The sequence below is a fragment of the Coregonus lavaretus genome (assembly GCF_964263955.1).
Source record: "Coregonus lavaretus genome assembly, chromosome: 11".
NCBI lineage: Eukaryota > Metazoa > Chordata > Actinopteri > Salmoniformes > Salmonidae > Coregonus > Coregonus lavaretus.
This window is the reverse complement of record NC_139998.1, coordinates 37,911,948-37,933,248: the sequence shown is the minus strand read 5'-3', so window position 1 is coordinate 37,933,248 and position 21,301 is coordinate 37,911,948. Positions and strand designations below refer to the sequence as shown.

At 40.5% G+C, this 21,301-nt stretch overlaps 1 pseudogene across 1 annotated transcript in view; it reads left to right on the top strand.

Moving 5' to 3' along the window:
* Positions 1 to 19,997, top strand: part of LOC311137074 (VPS9 domain-containing protein 1-like) — a 48,865-nt pseudogene extending 28,868 nt beyond the window's left edge. Inside the window, exons 18-27 of the transcript XR_014615456.1 lie at positions 13 to 65; positions 393 to 480; positions 585 to 670; positions 788 to 1,257; positions 1,379 to 1,508; positions 2,654 to 2,859; positions 3,088 to 3,166; positions 15,963 to 16,067; positions 18,177 to 18,293; positions 19,041 to 19,997. The product of XR_014615456.1 is annotated as a VPS9 domain-containing protein 1-like (transcript). The remainder of the gene's footprint in view (positions 1 to 12; positions 66 to 392; positions 481 to 584; positions 671 to 787; positions 1,258 to 1,378; positions 1,509 to 2,653; positions 2,860 to 3,087; positions 3,167 to 15,962; positions 16,068 to 18,176; positions 18,294 to 19,040) is intronic.
* The last annotated feature ends 1,304 nt before the right edge of the window (positions 19,998 to 21,301 follow it).

The following is a 21,301-nucleotide window of genomic DNA, read 5'->3' as shown; positions in this document are numbered from 1 at the left end:
ATACGTGTGAAGGTCCAAAGGAAGATGGAGGAGAGGAGACTGAGGCTACAGGAGGAGGCCAACAGGTGAGCATTCGTCCCCTCTGACAGTAGAACTCGGTACACATCACAGTACAAGTCTCAGTTTTATGGCTTTACAGGCTAACCGCATCAGTAGTGTTTGTTGTATAAGTGCTGCTACTTTGTAGGAATTGGAACAAGAACAGAAACCTGACACTTGTGTATTTGCAGTTAAGTTTAGAATACTTCAGAACCATCTCCCCTCATTAACCACTCAATCCGCCCTTAATTTAAGTGTTTTGATATGTAGTATGAAAGTAATTTAAATGGTGCTTGGAGCTGAGCTCCAGTTAAATCCATATATCTGATGAGTAATGTCTGTGCTGTATGTAGGAGGTTTGCCGCATCTGGAACAATTACTGCAGAAGAACAGGAGCAACGTGTTCTGTACACAAATGTTTTGGAATATGAACAAGATCATGTGAGTTCGCAGTTCAGTGACAACTTGACAAGTCATTGTGTTGATAAGTTAACTTTAGTGTTTGCTGTCGAGTTGTCCTCATCATGTGTATGTTTGACTTATAGGACTGGCCCAAGCTTTGGAAAGCCAACCTTAAGAAAAATCCTGATGATGCCACATTGGTGTCCGGCCTTGTTTCATGTCTTCTCAGGTACTAAACACGATGCCGCAGAAGGCAGTCCTAGTCCTATATTTTGCCAAACATAATGTTGCTTAATTTCTATTTGAATAGAGGAGTAATTTGTATTGTGTGCTCTGTGTATCCTAGCTGTCCAGACCACCCTGTGATGAAGCTACTGAAAAGGCTCCAGTACAGAGTTTACAACAGGCTCTACCCAATCGTGAGTAAGAGTCTACCTGCAAGTCCTGCCCTGCCCATGAAACCCTCCCACAGCGCTCAGAGCCTGTTGATCTCAGACTCTCATCAGAACGTGTCAAAATCTGAAGTGGACCACAGTATGTCGTCCGATGCCTCTCTCAATATCTCCTTCTCCCATGACCATATTGCTAACGAGGAGTTGGATAGTGATGGGCCCCATACACTGGACAGGGAGAATTCGTTTGAGGATCTGGAGCAGTTCCTGACGCAGCTGGACTGGGCTCCCTCCCATGGGGACCCTGACGTGACCTTTGAACCGTCACTGTTGGATCAGGAGGAGTCTCTCGTTCAAGACTTGGAGATGCGTGATCTCAAAGAACACCTCAAGGCTATTGTGAAGGACATCCATATTGCCATTGGTTAGTATGAGAGTGTGTTAAAATGTACAATGTAGTAGACCTCACTTTGACAGGAAATGTAAGGTTTTGCAGTGTTCTCTAATTGTTGAATGAAATTTTTAAAAATTACTTTGTGTTGCAGATCAACTTTTGTCGCTATGTCTGCTCTCCTTTGAGTGTCTGAACACAGCCAGTTCTAAGGACCTGTGTGTGGCCAGCATAGAAGAAGCCTTCTTTACTCCCCTCTGGAGCCCTCTGTTGGCTCTCTTCAGGTAATGCTGATTAACATCTTCTACTGTCTGTTTGAAGCTATGATTACTTGCACATATTTTGTGGCAGAAACTAGGGATGGGGGGGGGTCTGAAATAATTTCACTATTCGAATAGTATCATGAATTTTTGTAGGATATCCAGATATTCGAAGTACATGTGTATTTTTTTTTTTTACTTACGGTTTTAACCTGAGGACTGCTGGCACTCTATTCCTCCGAGCTGACGGAGGGAGAGCGAGAGACGCCAAGGCAACTTGGCTACAGCCAAGAATAGCTAACTTGTAGCAGCCACAATGTTATTTATCATCCCATATAACAATGCCTGTCTTGACTGGAGTAGCCTGGAGAAGCTAGCCAGCTATAGCTAGCTAGGCTAATTGAGGCCACGTGCCGCTTTCTCCCCAACCCCATTCAGATAAACGACCGTTTACCTGTTGGTTGATCCGTTGTAGCCGACTCCTTCTCATTTCGCTAACTTTTAATAACATGATTTTATTCCATCATACATTGCATTAGTGAACTCACTCCACTTGCTACACATTGAGCCTCTTTGCCAAATGTAATTGGCCAACATAAACGACAAGCTACACACGTGAATGTTACCGGTTGGCAACCGGTCTTTTTATGGGGTGCATGTCATAAAACCTACATTGAAAAGTTTGTTTTATTAAATTAATAATTTAAAATGTCATGGTATATCCTATATGTAAGAATGTCACATATATATTTTATTTACATTTAGAAAATGCATTTTCAGTGTTTAAAATAGGCCTATAAAAATAAAACACAAGTTTTCGGATACTAACGTCCTTTTGGATATTTGATATTCGAATAACCGTGCACATCCCTAGTAAAGGCTTCCTGTATGCAAAATGGGTTGGATGTCAGGCAGTGGTCAGTAGATGGCGTCAATAAGCTACAAGTAGAAACTGTTCCCTCTTCTCCTATTAGCCTTCTGCATGGTTGATTATGCTTATCAGTGCAGTGAGATGATTAACATACCTGTGATTCAACCATTCCTTTATGTATTCAATCTAATGTCCATTTAGGAAGGTAGTTCAGTATGAAAGCTGGTGTCAGTCATGTCACAATACTTGTTGATTAGTCATGGTTACCCCTTGTATCTTTGTGTCCTGGACTATGAAGGAAGGTCCACAGAGAGAGGGAGCTGTCCTTTGAGTCCAGTATGATACTATATCGGGACATCTCACCTGGTGACGTTGGTGTCGCATCGAAACTGTACCCCCAGGACCCTGTCATGCTGCATGGTTCCTACCCCTATGAATCGGCAGTGCAGGAGCTTCGCTTGCTGTGCGGAGATTGCTGTCCCCAGAGAAAGCTTGAGTGCATTGGTGGGTGTGACCCTCAAGACCCTCACTGGACAGTGATAGTGTGGGATGTGTTCTTTACATTGCTCATACAGGGGAAGCATTTAATTGGGGGGGAACCCATGTTTTTCTGCTCCAATAACATCCAGTACACAATGTTCTTCATTTCAGACAGGCTGGATGGTGACTTGAGTTGTTTGTGTAATGTTATTGATGCTTGTCACCTTTGTTTTGTTTGCTGTTCTATTGCAGTTCGGACGTTGCGTCTGATCTGTGCTTGTGCTCAAGACTACTGCTGCCTTCATGAGGCAGAATCCAAAACTGCAGCCATGTGAGTGTAACACTACAACATTGCTTTTATGGATATAAACATGCTCACACGTGCTGGACCATGCTCTTTTCCCCCTCAGATCTCTCTCTCTCACACACACACATACACACAGTGCAAACCGCTTTATTTACAGGACCTTCAGAAAGTATTCACACCCCTTGACTTAAAATTGATTAAATTGAGATTCTTTGTCATACCCCATAATGTCAAAGTAGAAATGTTTTTCAAAATTGTTACAAATTAATTAAATGAAAAGCTGAAATATCTTCAGTCAATAAGTATTCAAACCCTTTGTTAGTTAGAAAGATATGCCATATAGAAGCAAACCGGATGGACACCATGAAAATGATCGGAGAGGTTGAGAGTAGAAGAAGTTCAGGAGCAAAATATATATATATATATATATATATATATATATATATATATATATATATATATATATATATATATATATATATATATATATATATATATATATATATATAATTATTGTAAAATTAACTCTGTCCATAAGGTGTAGATAGTAAGTATAGACTGGAAGTAGAGGCCTGGGCATTGTTGTTCACTAATTTACTCCAAGTAGGGAAAGGATGGTGGGGTTGAAAAGTAATAAAGGGGAGTATATATATAAAAAATATAAAAACCATGGGGGATCTGAAGTGATGCAGACAATTACATTGATAGAAGATACAATCTATCTGCAATATTAAGCTGATCCATTCCCCCCGGGGGGGGGGGGGGGGGAAGGAAAAAAATAAAATACAATAAAACTTTGTTATGGCAAGCCAAATTAAATTCAGGAGTAAAAATGTTCTTAACAAGTCACTTAATAGGTTGCATGGACTCACACTGTGTCCAATAAGTATTTATTTAACAATATATTTTTTTATGACTCATCTCTGTACCCCACACATACACAGTCAACCACAAAGACCAGGGAGGTTTTCCAATGCCTCGCAAAGAAGGGCACCTATTGGGGAAAGGGGGATACCTAGTCAGTTGTAATTTACAACTGAATGCATTCAACTGAAATGTGTCTTCCGCATTTAACCCAACCCCTCTGAATCAGAGAGGTGCGTAGGGCTGCCTTAATCGACATCCACGTCTTCGGCACCCGGGGAACAGTGGGTTAACTGCCTTGTTCAGGGGCAGAACAACCTATTTTTACCTTGTCAGCTCGGGGATTCGATCCAGCAACCTTTCGGTTACTGGCCCAACGCTCCTAACCGGCAGAAGAATGTCCCTTTGAGCATGGTGAAGTTATTAATTACACTTTGGATGGTGTATCAATGCACCTAGTCACTACAAAGATACAGGCATCCTTCCTAACTCAGTTGCCAGAGAGGAAGGAAACCGCTCAGGGATTTCACCATGAGGCCAATGGTCACTTTAAAACAGTTAGAATTTAATGGCTGTGATGGGAGAAAACTGAGGATGGATCAACCACATTGCAGTTACTCCACAATACTAACCTAATTGAGTGAAAAGGAAGACTGTACATAATACTAATGTTACAAAACATGCATCCTGTTTGCAACAAGGCATTAAAGTAATACTGCAACATTTTGGCAAGGCAATTACATTTTTGTCCTGAATACAATGTGTTATGTTTGGGGCAAATCCAATACAACACATTACTGAGTACCACTCTCCATATTTTCAAGCATAGTGGAGGCTGCATGGTGTTATGGGTATGTTTGTAATTGTTAAGGACTGGGGAGTTTTTCAGGATAAAAAATAAATACTGAATGGAGCCAAGCACAGGCAAAATACTAGAGGAAAACCTGGTACAGTCTGCTTTCCACCAGACACTGGGAGATGAATTCACCTTTCAGTAGGACAATAACCTAAAACACAATGCCAAATCTACACTGGAGTTGCTTACCAAGATGACATTGAATGTTCTTGAGTGGCCTAGTTACAGTTTTGACTTAAGTCTACTTAACTCTATGGCAAGACCTGACTGGTTGTCTAGCAATGATCAACAACCAAGTTGACTGAGCTTGAAGAATTTTGAAAAGAATAATGGGCAAATGTTACACAATCCACATGTGGAAAGCTCTTAGACTTACCCAGAAATACTCACAGCTGTAATCTCTGCCAAAGGTGCTTCTACAAAGTATTGACTCGGGTGTGAATACTTATGTAAATGAGATATTTCTGTATTTCATTTTCAACAAATTTGCTAACATGTCTAAAAACATGTTTTTACTTTGTCATTATGGGGTATTGTGTGTATTGGGGGGGGAGAAGTCTATTTAATCAATTTTGAATTCGGGCTGTAACAACAATGTGGAGTAAGTCAAGGGTTATGAATACTTTCTGAAGGCACTGTTTATTTCAATTTTTTTCCTCACTATTCTGTGTTTGTGCTTTATAAAGACTTACTGTACAGTACAGACATTTTATGGGGAGTATCCAAATATAATTTAGGACCTCCTGCCTCCGTCAGTGGTCGCCTTGTCAGACTTGATCAGAGATCACTAAGGCCAGACACAGCAGGGGTCTGGCCAAGGATCACTGCCCCCTGCAGAGTGCCCCATCCTGGTGGACCCTCAAAGTGGGTCGCCTTGTCTGGAACATACTCAGGCAGGGCCCAGCTAGCCTAGGAGCTGTGGATGGGAAAGCGGCTCTACTGGGCAGCAGAAAGAGCTATAGGTCAGAGACCATGTAAAGGGTATGCAGAGTTTAGACGCTAAGTCATTTGAGGTTGGGGTGGGGGGATAATGTAGTGAGAAAGTTTACTGGGTTGTTTGCTTGATTAAAGAGTCTACCACTTGAGGAGGATTTAATGAGGCTTGCTAGTGTAGGCTGGAAACTGATGCGGTAGATCAGACATTTAAGAGCCAGTCCACACGTTACGTAAATTACACTCAGTAAATGTCTGTCTGCATCAAAATCTAATTAGACTAAAGCCCTATTCGCACGGGACTAGTATTACTATAGAACGTCGGTTATGTAATTATTACCCCAGCATGTCAGTTTTTCCAGTGGACGATTCGGACGGGATTAGTTTTACCAAACTGCCCGTACATTTTTTCCCCTCTCATTCACAATTGACTGTTATGACAGAAGCCTGGAGGCTCTTCTAGGCGTGAAGATATTTAAAATGTCTAAGGATAGCCTAATATTTACCTAATGGCCTTCAGTTTGGAGAAAGTCAAAATAATAATGCATATCAATAAGAACCATGAACTGTAAGCTATGCAGACATTTAATTACCTGACGTATTTGGCAATTTTATCAATTAATTGGCACAATATTGTCCACTATCTTTTAAAAGAGTATGGCACTAGGAAAGTTGATATGACAAAACAGCTCATTCATCTGTAGGCTACATGCATAGCACTTTGTTTAAAGCATCACTTTGTTCCCATGTTCTTACCCAATCTGGGATGCAGCACCTGTTAAACTCTGTAACATCCCTCAAAACACAGGGATGACTATTCGCACAAGATAAGTATTATCAGAGGACCTTGGAGTTTGCCAAAAAACTGTAGGTTTTTAGGGCTGGGATGATACTTCCTGCCAAGTAAAAATGACTGCCATAGCAGATTCAGACGGGACAAAAATGAAGGACGTGGTGATTTGTGCTCGTGCACATAATTACATTACCTGAGCTCCCCCAGTGAAACTTATCCCGTCCGAGTAGGGCTTAACAGTGAAATGCTTACTTACGGGCCCTTCCCAACAATGAAGAGAAAATAAGAGAAAATATAAAAAAATAACAAAAGGAATAAATACAACATGAGTAATGATAACTTTGCTATATACACGGGGTACCCGTACCGAGATGATGTGCTGGGGTATGAGGTAATTGAGGTAGATACAGTGGGGGAAAAAAAGTATTTAGTCAGCCACCAATTGTGCAAGTTCTCCCACTTAAAAAGATGAGAGGCCTGTCATTTTCATCATAGGTACACGTCAACTATGACAGACAAATTGAGAATTTTTTTCTCCAGAAAATCACATTGTAGGATTTTTAATGAATTTATTTGCAAATTATGGTGGAAAATAAGTATTTGGTCACCTACAAACAAGCAACATTTCTGGCTCTCACAGACCTGTAACTTCTTCTTTAAGAGGCTCCTCTGTCCTCCACTTGTTACCTGTATTAATGGCACCTGTTTGAACTTGTTAACAGTATAAAAGACACCTGTCCACAACCTCAAACAGTCACTCCTCCAAACTCCACTATGGCCAAGACCAAAGAGCTGTCAAAGGACACCAGAAACAAAATTGTAGACCTGCACCAGGCTGGGAAGACTGAATCTGCAATAGGTAAGCAGCTTGGTTTGAAGAAATCAACTGTGGGAGCAATTATTAGGAAATGGAAGACGTACAAGACCACTGATAATCTCCCTCGATCTGGGGCTCCACACAAGATCTCACCCCGTGGGGTCAAAATGATCACAAGAATGGTGAGCAAAAATCCCAGAACCACACGGGGGGACCTAGTGAATGACCTGCAGAGAGCTGGGACCAAAGTAACAAAGCCTACCATCAGTAACACACTATGCCGCCAGGGACTCAAATCCTGCAGTGCCAGACGTGTCCCCCTGCTGAAGCCAGTACATGTCCAGGCCCGTCTGAAGTTTGCTAGAGTGCATTTGGATGATCCAGAAGAGGATTGGGAGAATGTCATATGGTCAGATGAAACCAAAATATAACTTTTTGGTAAAAACTCAACTCGTCGTGTTTGGAGGACAAAGAATGCTGAGTTGCATCCAAAGAACACCATACCTACTGTGAAGCATGGGGGTGGAAACATCATGCTTTGGGGCTGTTTTTCTGCAAAGGGACCAGGACGACTGATCCGTGTAAAGGAAAGAATAAATGGGGCCATGTATCATGAGATTTTGAGTGAAAACCTCCTTCCATCAGCAAGGGCATTGAAGATGAAACGTGGCTGGGTCTTTCAGCATGACAATGATCCCAAACACACAGCCCGGGCAACGGAGTGGCTTCGTAAGAAGCATTTCAAGGTCCTGGAGTGGCCTAGCCAGTCTCCAGATTTCAACCCCATAGAAAATCTTTGGAGGGAGTTGAAAGTCCGTGTTGCCCAGCGACAGCCCCAAAACATCACTGCTCTAGAGGAGATCTGCATGGAGGAATGGGCCAAAATACCAGCAACAGTGTGTGAACCTTGTGAAGACTTACAGAAAACGTTTGACCTGTGTCATTGCCAACAAAGGGTATATAACAAAGTATTGAGAAACTTGTGTTATTGACCAAATACTTATTTTCCACCATAATTTGCAAATAAATTCATTAAAAATCCTACAACGTGATTTTCTAGATTTTTTTTCCTCAATTTGTCTGTCATAGTTGACGGTTACCTATGATAAATTACAGGCCTCTCATCTTTTTAAGTGGGAGAACTTGCACAATTGGTGGCTGACTAAATACTTTTTTCCCCACTGTATGTCTAATCATATTAAACATGCAAAATGTGATATGCTAGCTAACACTTCCGATGTGAACACACACATCAACACATACTGTAAGAGAAGTGAAACTGTCAGTAATTTATGGTATCTGTTCAGGTTTTTCTACTTAGAGAGTGAAGTAGTGCAGTAAAATTCTGACTCACATCTTTCTGATCAAACATTAGAATATTGCACAATTGGTGGCTGACTAAATACTTTTTTTCCCCACTGTATGTACAGTGCCTTCGGAAAGTATTTCAGACCCTTTGACTTTTTCCACATTTTGTTAGGTTACAGCCTTATTCTAAAATTGATTTAAAAAAATGTTCCCCACCTCATCAATCTACACACAATACCTGATAATATTAGCTAATTTATAAAAAATAAAACCAATCACATTTACATAAGTATTCAGACCGTTTAGTCAGTACTTTGTTGAAGCACCTTTGGCAGCGATTACAGCCTCAAGTCTTCTTCGGTATGACACTACAAGCTTGGCACACCTGTATTTGGGGAGTTTCGCCAATTCATCTCTGCAGATCCTCTCAAGCTCTGTCAGGTTGGATGGGAAGCGTTGCTGCACAGCTAATTTCAGGTCTCTCCAGAGATGTTAGATCGGGTTCAAGTCCGGGCTCTGGCTGGGCCACTCAAGGACATTCAGAGATTGGCTGTGTGCTTAGGGTCGTTGTCCTGTTTGAAGGTGAACCTTTGCTCCAGTCTGAGGTCCTGAGCGCTCTGGAGCAGGATTTCATCAAGGATCTCTGTACTTTGCTTCGTTCATCTTTCTCTTGATCCTGGCTAGTCTCCCAGTTCCTGCTGCTGAAAAACATGGTGCCAGGTTTCCTCCAGACGTGACGCTTGGCATTCAGTCCAAAGTGTTCAATCTTGGTTTCATCAGACCAGAGAATCTTGTTTCTCATGGTCTGAGAGTCTTTACGTGCCCTTTGGCAAACTCTAAGCGGGCTGTCATGTGCCTTTTACTGAGGAGTGGCTTCCGTCTGGCCACCCTACCATAAAGGCCTGATTGGTGGAGTGCTGCAGAGATGGTTGTCCTTCTGGAAGGTTCTCCCATCTCCACAGAGGAACTCTGGAGCTCTGTCAGTGACAATCGGGTTCTTGGTCACCTCCCTGACCAAGGCCCTTCTCCCCCGATTGCTCAGTTTGGTACCCTTCCCCAGATCTGTGCCTCGACACAATCCTGTCTCGGAGCTCTACGGACAATTCCTTCGACCTCATGGCTTGGTTTTTGCTCTGACATGCATGGTCAACTGTGGGACCTTATATAGACAGGTGTGTGTGTGCCTTTCCAAATCATGTCCAATCAATTGAATTTACCACAGGTGGACTCCAATCAAGTTGCAGAAACATCTCAAGGACGATCAATGGAAACAGGATGCACATGAGCTAAATTTCGAGTTTCATAGCAAAGGGACTGAATACTTATGTAATAGATTTTTTTAGCAAAAATATTAACCTGTTTTCGCTTTGTCATTATGGGGTCTTGTGTGTAGATTTCTGATAAAAAAAAGGTTTTATCCCTTTTAGAATAAGGCTGTAACAAAATGTGGAAAAAGTCAAGGGGTCGGAAATACTTTCCGAAGACAATGTACATATAGGTATGTATAAAGGGACTAGGCAACAAGATAGATAATAAGCAGCAGCATATGTGATGAGTCAAGAGTTAGCCCAGGTAGCTATTGATTAACTATTTAACTAACTATTTAGCAGTCTTATGGCTTGGGGGTAAAAGCTGTTCAGGGTCCTGTTGATTCCAGACATGGTGTATCGGTACCGCTTGCCGTGCGGTAGCAGAGAGAACAGTCTATGACTTGGGTGTCTCCAGTCTTTGACTCCAGCCAGTCATAGGCCCATTGCATGAGCTTACATCAGGCGCCTCTAAAACTAAAACTGTTTGAGGATGTGGGCTCTAATTCTATGCCCACATGACCAACAAAACAAATCGTTCTCTCTGTCTCATATTGTTTGTTTGGAGTGTTGAGGGCATAGCTCATGTAGAGCTGGCACAATTACTGCATAAACGTGTAACCGACGGTTATGGGTGAAGACCGTCATGGAAGTAAAATAACAGTTTAAAAAACGTGATTTTATTTTGGGAACAAACCGCTGCCTGAAGACTGGACGGCCGGGCATTCGTGCGGTTGAGTCTGTTTCTGCGGTAACATGGACTCTTAACAACGTGATGAAACTTTGTTGCTCCTTGCTGAAATAAGCAAGGTGTTGTAGCAAAGGAGTCTTCGGTTGCCTAGGCAATGCACCCCAGAATGCAGCAGCACACATAGAAATATAATAAATAGGACGTGCGTCCCAATTCAAGTCAATTATGGCATACAGTGAGGGAAAAAATTATTTGATCCCCTGCTGATTTTGTACGTTTGCCCACTGACAAAGAAATGATCAGTCTTTATATGGGGGATACAATCTTCCCAGCTCTGCAGATTTTGCTGTGAAGAGACAGAATCAGTAGATCATTTGTTTTGGTTCTGTCCATTTGTAGCTTGTTTTTGGACACAGGTCCAGGAATGGCTAAAGGATTGCAATATTTACCTGGAGCTAACCTTGCAGATAGCATTACTGGGTGATCTGAAAAGTCATAGTCAATCGATCAATAATATAATAATACTTTTAGCAAAAATGTTTATTTTTAATTCACAATCTGTAGAAGCAATGAGAATAGAAAGGTTCAGAACTTTTGTAAAACATCACGATTGAGGAAAAAAAAAAATATATATATATATATATATATGGCAAATAGAAATCCTATATGGATGGTGTTAAGAGATAGATGGGAGGTATTGAATAGAGTTGAAGGATGGGACTAATAACAAGACAACTAATAATGTAAGCATACTGTGTCCATAATAAGTATATAGGTTGTATGTTGGGAGCTTTTGGGGAGGAGCACAGTTGGAGGGATGTGGCATGTAGAGGCAAACCGGATGGACATCATGAAAATGATCGGAGAGGTTGAGAGTAGAAAAAGTTCAGGAGCAAAACATTTTTTTTATATATATATATATAATAGAATTATTGTAAAATTGACTGTGTCCATAAGGTGTAGATAGTGGGTATGGACTGGAAGTGGAGGCCTGGGCGTTGTTGTTCACTAGTTTACTCCAAGTAGGGAAAAGATGGCGGGGTTGAAAAGTAATAAAGGGGAGTGTATATGTGTATATATATATATATATATATATATATATATATATATATATATATATATATATATATATATATATATATATATATATATATATATATATATATATACCGGTATATAAAAAAAATAAAACATGGGGGATTGGAAGTGATGCAGACAATTACATTGATAGAAGATACAATCTATCTGCAATATTAAGCTGATCCATCCCCCCCCCCCCCCCCCCCCCCAAAAAAAAAGAAATGATCAGTCTATAATTTGAATGGTAGATTTATTTCAACAGTGAGAGAGAATAACAACAACAAAAATCCAGAAAAACGCATGTCAAAACTGTTATAAATTGATTTGCATTTTAATGAGGAAAATAAGTATGATGGTCCTCTGTAGCTCAGCTGGTAGAGCACGGCGCTTGTAACGCCAAGGTAGTGGGTTCGATCCCCGGGACCCCCCATACATAAAAATGTATGCACGCATGACTGTAAGTCACTTTGGATAAAAGCGTCTGCTAAATGGCTTATTTATTTATTTATATTTATAAGTATTTAACCTGCTCTCAATGAGAAAGATTTCTGGCTCCCAGGTGTCTTTTTATACAGGTAACGAGCTGAGATTAGGAGCACAATCTTAAAGGGAGTGCTCCTAATCTCAGCTTGTTACCTGTATAAAAGACACCTGTCCACAGAAGCAATCAATCAGATTCCAAACTCTCCACCATGGCCAAGACCAAAGAGCTCTCCAAGGATGTCAGGGACAAGATTGTAGACCTACACAAGGCTGGAATGGGCTACAAGACCATCGCCAAGCATTTTTTCACATTAACATTACGACTGCGGAAATGTTTGTAATGACCTGTCAAACCCTGGTAATACATTGTTTCCATTGCATCTCAAGAACGCTAAAGCTTAGTCTGGGAAGTAACGCATCGTCTCGACACTTACATCACAAAAAAACGAATAACTTTATTTTGATGGGTGTTCATTCTTTGTGGAATTGAAAAGTTATTTAATACAGTTAATGTTTACAATTTAGATGCACTAAAATGAAAGCAGCTTCTGAAAATAAACACTGATTATAGTGATGTTATATCTGATCTCTCAAACAATGTAAAGTATGTATAGATCCGAGGGTGTCCTGCTATTGACACACTTGTTGAATTATGCAAAAGAACGTGACACAGTAATTCATGAGGCAGTCTAGATAGCGCAGGTGAGTGCCGGTAGGCCTAGACGGAGCAAGTGTTTAGTGGTTGCAGCCCTGTTCCACCCCTTTATGTTAATCTATTCATATATACTGAGCATACAAAACATTAAGAACACCTGCTCTTTCCATGAGACTGACCAGGTGAAAGCTATGATCCCTTATTGAAGTCACTTGTTAAATCCACTTCAATCAGTGTAGATGAAGGGGAGTAGACAGGTTAAAGAAGGATTTTTAAGCCTTGTGACAATTGAGATATGGATTTTTGTATGTGTGCTATTGAGGGTGAATGGGCAAGACAAAATATTTAAGTTCCCTTTGAACGGGGTATGGTAGTAGGTGCCAGGCGCTCCGGTTTGTGTCAAGAACTGCAAACCTGCTGGGTTTTTCACGTTCAACAGTTTCCCAAGAATGATCCACCACCCAAAGGACATCCAGCCAACTTGACACAAATGTGGGAGGCATTGGAGTCCACATAGGCCAGCATCCCTGTGGAGCGCTTTCGAACACCTTGTAGTCCATGCCCCGACGAATTGAGGCTGTTTTGAAGGCAAAAGGCGGTGCAACTCAATATTAGGAAGGTGTTCCTAATGTTTTGTACACTTCTAAGAAAACAAAAGTGAAATTTGACAAATTTTAATACCTGAATTCCCACCTAAATCCCTGAACTTAACTGTAAAGATGTCATCAAGGCAAAGGGTGGCTATTTGTGGTCCTCTGTAGCTCAGCTGGTAGAGCACGACGCTTGTAACGCCAGGGTAGTGGGTTCGATCCCCGGGACCACCCATACACAAAAATGTATGCACGCATGACTGTAAGTCGCTTTGGATAAAAGCGTCTGCTAAATGGCTTATTATTATTATTATTTGAAGAATCTCAAATATAAAATATATTTTGATTTAACTTTTTTTGTTTACTACATGATTCCATATGTGTTATTTCATAGTTTTGATGTCTTCACTATTATTCTACAATGTAGAAAATATTAAAAATAAAGTAAATCCCTTGAATGAGTAGGTGTGTCCAAACTTTTGACTGGTACTGTGTGTGTGTGTGTGTGTGTGTGTGTGTTTATATATTTATTATTATTTTATATATATGTTATTGTATATTTTTTGTTTCTATTCAAACAGTTATAAGGGAGACAGCGGTCATTTGGCTTACCAATTACTGCCACAGCCCTAAGCTCATGCTCTATATTTGTCTCATTGTATTGGAGTGTGCAGAGCAGTCAGACTTTGGGGATGTGGTTCGCTGGATACCACTTCTTAGCTCTGCTGGATGCAGCATATTTTTAGGAGCGCCATAATCTAGTGGCCGCTGGTGACTGTTATGCAATGGAATATGAGTTCAGAAACGTCCCTTTTCAGTCTTACTGTAGATACGTTTTGCATTTGGGTCTAGTCAATATATTTTAACTTGTGTGATGTTTTGTTTTTGGACATGGCAATGGCGTACTGCCGTTTCTATTGTTGCTGCTTCATCAGTGTGTTTCACTTTAAGAGTTTACCCATAGTATTTAAAGAAAGGCTTATTTTATTCCTGAGTTGCGCAGCGGTCTAAGGCACTGCATCTCAGTGCTTGAGGTGTCACTACAGACTCCCTGGTTCGATTCCAGGCTGTATCACAACCGGCCGTGATTGGGTTTCCCATAGGGCGGCGCACAATTGGCCCAGCGTCGTCCGGGTTTGGCCGGTGTAGGCCGTCATTGTAAATAAGAATTTGTTCTTAACTGACTTGCCTAGTTATGTAAAGGTAAAAAAAAAAAAAAAATCTCCCAAGGAGTCAGTTTGAGACTGCAAAATAAATGTTAATGGATTCAATGTGACCATTATTCTCACTAATTACTTTTATAAAGTGTTCACAAGAAAGTATGAATGAATACAGTACGCATGTTTGCACATCAACCCACTATCATTTTTCCCTGTCACCGAGCTAGGGAAATCTGCTTTTAGTTTTAATGCACCATATTGCTCTAACAAAATTCTAAATACATTTAATCTTGATGTTCTGGTGCCATTCAGGCAATTTTAAGTGTTGTTTGAGGACTTATTTGTGGAGGAATACAACAGTTTTTCTGGGTAATTAGTGTTTTATTTGTGCTTCCCATGACAGTTTTTGTATTTTAAAGTGGCAGTATGTAACTTTTTGGGTGAACCGACCAAATCCACATAGAAATGTGAGTTATAGATCTGTCATTATACTTGAAAGCAAGTCTAAGAAGCGGTATCTGTTCTATGTGCACTATTTCTATGCTTCCCGTTAAGTTTTGTTTTTGAGTCTTTTACTTTCAGTTTTGTACACCAGCTGAAACAACAATATTTTTGGTTATGGAAAATGTATTTCACATCGGTTTAGATGGTGCATTGATTCCTCCCTCACACTCTCTACTTCACTTTGTCTTTTTCAATATCTCCTTTTCCCCCTCGAATTGTCCAGTTCACTTGTTATTTCAATCAGATCTTTCAGATCAACAACACTAATTACTTTTCAATTATGTCAACGTAGTCTATGACTTGTTGCATTATGTTGCTCCAAGTTTGACCCTGAATTTGATATTCGTGCTAACACTGGAATTTATAGACTCATTTGAAGTTTCTAGTAATGTGTGTGTCTGTAATAAGGGTGTGATTTTTGTGTTGTGATTATGGGTGTAAAGTGTGAGTCCTGGCTCTCTGGGGTTATATGGCACGGTCCACACCTCTTTAACCTGCGTACCAGAGATTTGGTTATTTCTGACTGGCTCATTGAAGGGACAGCCATCCACCTTCTCAATCTGCAAGCAATCTGTGATGGATGATAAACAACGGTCACTGGAACAGTGGGAATGTTATCATCATCCTGTCATCAGTGAAAAAATGTACCACAACAGATTACTAGAAAATGTTTAACACTTGATATTCTAGCACAACTATTTCAAAAATAATTTGGTTTTTAACTATTTTCTTGGCTTTCTGTTACTAACTTCTGTTACTCTTCTCTGTTTCTTTGTCAGTGGGGCAGATGACTTGTTGCCCATCCTCTCCTATGTGGCTCTGCACTGTGAGCTGCCTCAGCTGGTTTCAGAGTGTGCTGCCCTGGAGGAGTTCATTCATGAAGGGTAGGTCTCCAACTCACACAGACTTAAATCCCAGCTCACCTCACAGAAAACATGTCCCCCAACTCCATTCCACCTGGGACACGCTACTTAACCCTTTTCAATCTCAAATCCTGACTCTGGAGACTTGTCTCCTCCTCTGGCTCAGTCTCTATCAGGGTTTCCTTGCGTGTCAGCTCAGACCACACCCGAGAGGTCTATTTATCTCAGTAAAAACAGCCTTTAACAGGCTGGTTAGATTGGCAGTGATGAAGGAATATGGGGATATTTTGGTTTTCCTTCCCTACAAAAATACAAATAAAAGCTTACTTGATGTTTATGCAGCTCAGTGGTTTGAAAGCAGAAGGGTATAGGCAAGGCGGGGCTCACTGGGTCCAAGGCCCTACAGAGGCCTTGCTGTGATTTGCAAAATGACTAGTCAAAAAAGTAAATAGGAAGGGGTGATGTTATTTACATTCTTATTATTGATAGAAAAGCATTCAACCCCCTCCCTACCCCCACCATAGAAGCATAGGGATAGACATCTTTCAATCTTTCTTTCTCTCTGACACACACAGCCCTGGCTTGAGTTGCGCTCGTGTCTTGGTCTCATTAGCGTAAGGTCACCCAGAGTTGACGAGGTTCCTGCCTTGCACCGCTCCCTTAAGGAAAACCTCCACCCTGCTTACTGTCCTGCCTTTTCACCCTCCACATATCTGCTCTTCCCTCCCCCTTTTTATATCGAAATGGGCCTAAAAAACAACAACTCTTGCTTCACTGGACCATTTCCTGTTGTTTAGTCACGGAATGATCGCATATGAGAATGGAAGTTGATGCTGAACACAATCTTTATGATAATCCTCAGAAGGAAATTATGTGAGTGTTGATTGGTTTAGGACTAAATAAAATGAATGAATAAAATATCAGGTATTGGTATTCATCACTTAATCTGCTGTGATGATTACCAAGATGTGGTTAGGCAGATTTTTCTTTTTATTGATCTATCTGTAAATTGTACAACGGTGGTCACCAACCGATCTTCAAGGTATTCCTAGTTGATCACCAAACATTTCTGTAGCCTTGAGCTGCTTTTTAAAATTTGTATTAGTCTTTCTCTGTTGGTGGCAAGTGCACTTGATTCAAAGCCCTGCGCGCCAGGTAGGCAGGGTTCACATTTTGAAGGGATAAACTCTGCCTACATGGTGGACCAGGACAGCTGTGACTAAATCAAGTATGCCTACTGCGCTGGCCAATCGGAAAGTTGAAATCACCATTCCTACATTGCCAGTGTACCACGACCAGCAGCAAAATGTTATACTAGCCTACATGACATTTCATGACATTTAAAACCATGTACAGAAACTATCAAAGAATACAGCAATGAGCATAGCCGTGGGAAGTAGGGGTGCTGAGGATGCTTTTTTAGGACAAAAGTAGTGCACTGGGAGTTCTCTGGTTATGGGAACATCATTAATTTGTGCATGAGATAGAAATAATGCGTCTCGAGTTTCACCATCAGGTGGAAGACAGTGTTCCCTCTCTGGTCAGGGGTGTTTTTATTCCACAGATTCTGTTGCTAAACGTTTCTTTAACGGAAGTAAACGGGGATGGACCTACCTGCATTTGTCCAATAGAAAATCTTGTTTTAGTTGCAAAACTAAACGATTTGCAACTGTTTGGCGGAATGAATACTCCCCAGTCTCACCAGAGGAAAGTAGAGAGCAGGGACGGTGAGAGGCGGACCCTCTGCTGCTTTCTACCTCTGCTGACACTGACCATCAGATGCAGGTACCACCAGTCCAGTAAAATAAAAAAGCAAATCATTTCAATTTATGCTCAGCTGTGCCTCGCAAGTAATACAACCACATCTATTTTGTTATCAAAGCTAGAGTTTTTAAATATAATTTGGTCTAAGAACAATATCGGCAGGCCAAGCATAGTATGTATTAGGCCTACTGTATTATAAGGTTAATGTTGCATAGGCTTACATTTGTAAAGTTATGTAAAAAAAAGAAATCTGAGCAGTAGATCACGGCATGCTTTTTGACTGCGAAAGTGATCTTGACTCGGAAAAGGTTGGTGACCACTGTTGTACAACAATGGTGCAGAGTTCTAACTGTTCTTCTGTCTAAGGTATCTGATTGGAGAGGAGGGCTACTGCTTGACCTCCATGCAAAGTGCTCTGCAATATGTGGAGTCATTGCACACAGGAGGATTTCAGCTGCACAACACTAAACTCACCTGATACAGGTAATGTACATGCAAGATGATTAAAAGTGCAAACAAAATCTTTCTCAAATGCATCCCGTTTAGAGGCAACTCTTCAATCTTAATTCGTTTTTAATCTAAATAATTTATCTTAGCCGTAACAATGGTAAAATTAAATGAATTGTTAAGTGGACAGTGCTATTATACTATTGAGAAAGTGCCCAAACTAGAAGTTATTGAACTGATTGGGGTTGGAGGGTTCATAGTTCTTAGTATCTATGCAGTTGGATGAATCGTATAATATAGTGGGCCCTTGAGCAATGTTTCCAGAGCGGGAGAATTTACACAGGGATTAACTATATGTGACATCATCAAACAGTCCCACCTAAACTCCCTGTGACATAATTAATCCATGCTAACTAAACATTTGATTTAAAAGTGCGCTCTGTCTGCAGAGATGTCAGTTATGCAAGGCTGTTCAGTTATGAGGTCTCCTCTGTTCCACATTTCAGCTGGAATAACAGATTTAGTTTAAACGTCAGTCCGACCCCCACCCGATTCATGCATCCAAAATAGATAATTTTCATTCATGTCTTACGTTTTTTCATCTGATACCATGAGTCGAATCCCGACCGAATTCCCCCCCTCAATTTTTTTTTAGCGTCTGGACCCACGGTCTGTATTGACCCCGTTCTGGGTCCAGATCCAGCCTGCGGTCTGCCTTGAGTATGGCTGGTGTATACGGTGTTGTGTACCAATTAATTGAGCGCTTATTGTTTGCTGTTTCAGGCTGCTGCTTTGAAATGGAAACCAGTATTCCCTGTGTTGCAGTGCTCTGGAGTGGCAGTGTCTGTTAGCTGCAGACTGGACCACCGTTCAACTTAATTCAGTGTTCTGTGCAAGAAATGACTGACTTTCAAATTAATTTTCTTATTTGAAAGTGATCCATATTGAACTGTGCATTTATGCAACAATGGTTCTGATGGGCTGGACCTGGTTTCCAAGTTCTGTTTCTGTTCAGCCAGGTGATTTGACATAGTCTGATTGATTGTTACCTGGACTAGCTCCAATGTGGAATTTCTTTGCTTATGACTCCCCTTATTTGAGGGGCATTTAGGTCAAGTGCTTGAAGCTTTGTCATACGTCAACCTAAAGTCTGCAAAATATTTTATCACACTTGTCCAATATTGCTCAGTTTTATTGCTTTCAGTTAGGAACTGACCCTGTAATTTTATTAAATTAATGTCTGAAACATTACTATGTACTACCGTAGAGCAACATCTCTCTTTTGAAACTAAAAAAAATGCATGGATTGATAAATTATTTTGTAAATGCTAACAGTATATTATAAGAATAATTTATTTTAGTTGTTTAGATTCCAGTTACATTTTTATGCTTGCATTCAGGATATGTTTTAAGGTAATGCACACATGTTGCTAAAGAACTAGGTTGGTGTGAGTGATTGAAACGTTGCTATGTATTGTGTTTCCTGAGAATGTGTGTCCATGCAAGAATTTGTGAGGACAATGCCGCTGAAAAAGTGCATGCGAAATTGAGATATGGGCCCCCCAACAAAACATGTTGGGACCATGATAAGAACTAATTTACTGTCTAATTAGTAATTACCTCTAAATATTTGCCCACAAGTTATCTTTTGTATTTTGTGCGTTTGGGTGGCTGGAGTTAGAGGGGATTCAGACAGGGTTATGGTTAATCGCTCTTTTGGAGTATCTTAGAGCACAGGGGGGGAAAATTGGCGATACTTTTTAATTTAATTAAAGCTTTTTCACTTTAGGTTTGTCCCACTTCTGAAAGCCTCATCAGTTAAACTAATTCACTAAGTGCGAAGATATGAAGGGTTTTGCTACTATGGTTGAACATTTTCACAACATGTTTTATAATTACAGAATTTAACATTCATTTATCATGAACTGGTGTCAGTACAGTATTAGGTTGAGGTTAAAAGGGGGAGGGTGGTGGATTTAAGGGAGTGTTTCTACCAGGCTCTAACAGTCACTCAAAGCACTGACTATAAGGCAATAGTTGCGTTCCAGGCTGACTACATTGCAGACACATGTCAGATCTAGATGGGTGTTTTAATATATCCGCTAACCAAATCGTATGATATTGCAATCTGATGGCAAACTGCACAGTTGATGACGAAGCACGCAACCATTTGTTGATGCAATGCAACGTCTGTGACGTAGTCGGCCTGGAACGCGTCCAGTGTCTTCTCTGCACATCTATATGAAAACACAGAGCACGGACAACTCTTAATACCTGGTTTATTGACTCAATTACATTTTTATTCATACTGTTTTTTTTATGCTGTATTTTTTCTATTTAATACTTTTTATTTGGTCTGTTAAAGAAATTAATGGGTCCAAAAGATGTGAAAAAAAATTGTTTTGACATGCTAAAATAAGTGTACCACCTGCTGTCAGCATTCTGTCTTTTGAAACCATCTGTGAAAATTGTAACACCAAAAATGTGCTAATATGTATATATTTATGTGAGAGGGAAGTATATAAATAATATAATGGACATAATGGGATGTAATGTATGCTGTTGTATGTCACACAGTACGTGAACCACTACATTGACTCAACTAATTATGACCTGTTTTAGTTTTTTTGCTCTTGAAGACATATGAACATGTATGTTGATTAGAGAGTCAGATTCAATATGCTATTTTATTGGAGAAACCCCCATAGACAATCATAATCTGTGTGGGGAGTCTTAGACTGGGTTATTATAAATGTGTGTGTGTGTGTGTGTGTGTGTGGTCCTGGACGTTTATAACAATAAAGAAGTTGAGGAAAAAGTGTCCCTCTGAGAATTTGTTCATTACCATTCAAACTCTCTTCTGCTGAAGATATGCCCAATCAAAAAATTTGAAACATTCAGCCAACTCCTTATACAGCCCTGCTGCATGCCCCTCCCGCTGCACTCAGTTGACTGACACTAGAGTCTAATGCATTGTTTTGCTGTTCTTTAGGATGAAGATTGGTTTAGAACAGATATAGAGAGTGGTTGGGGCAGTGTTGACC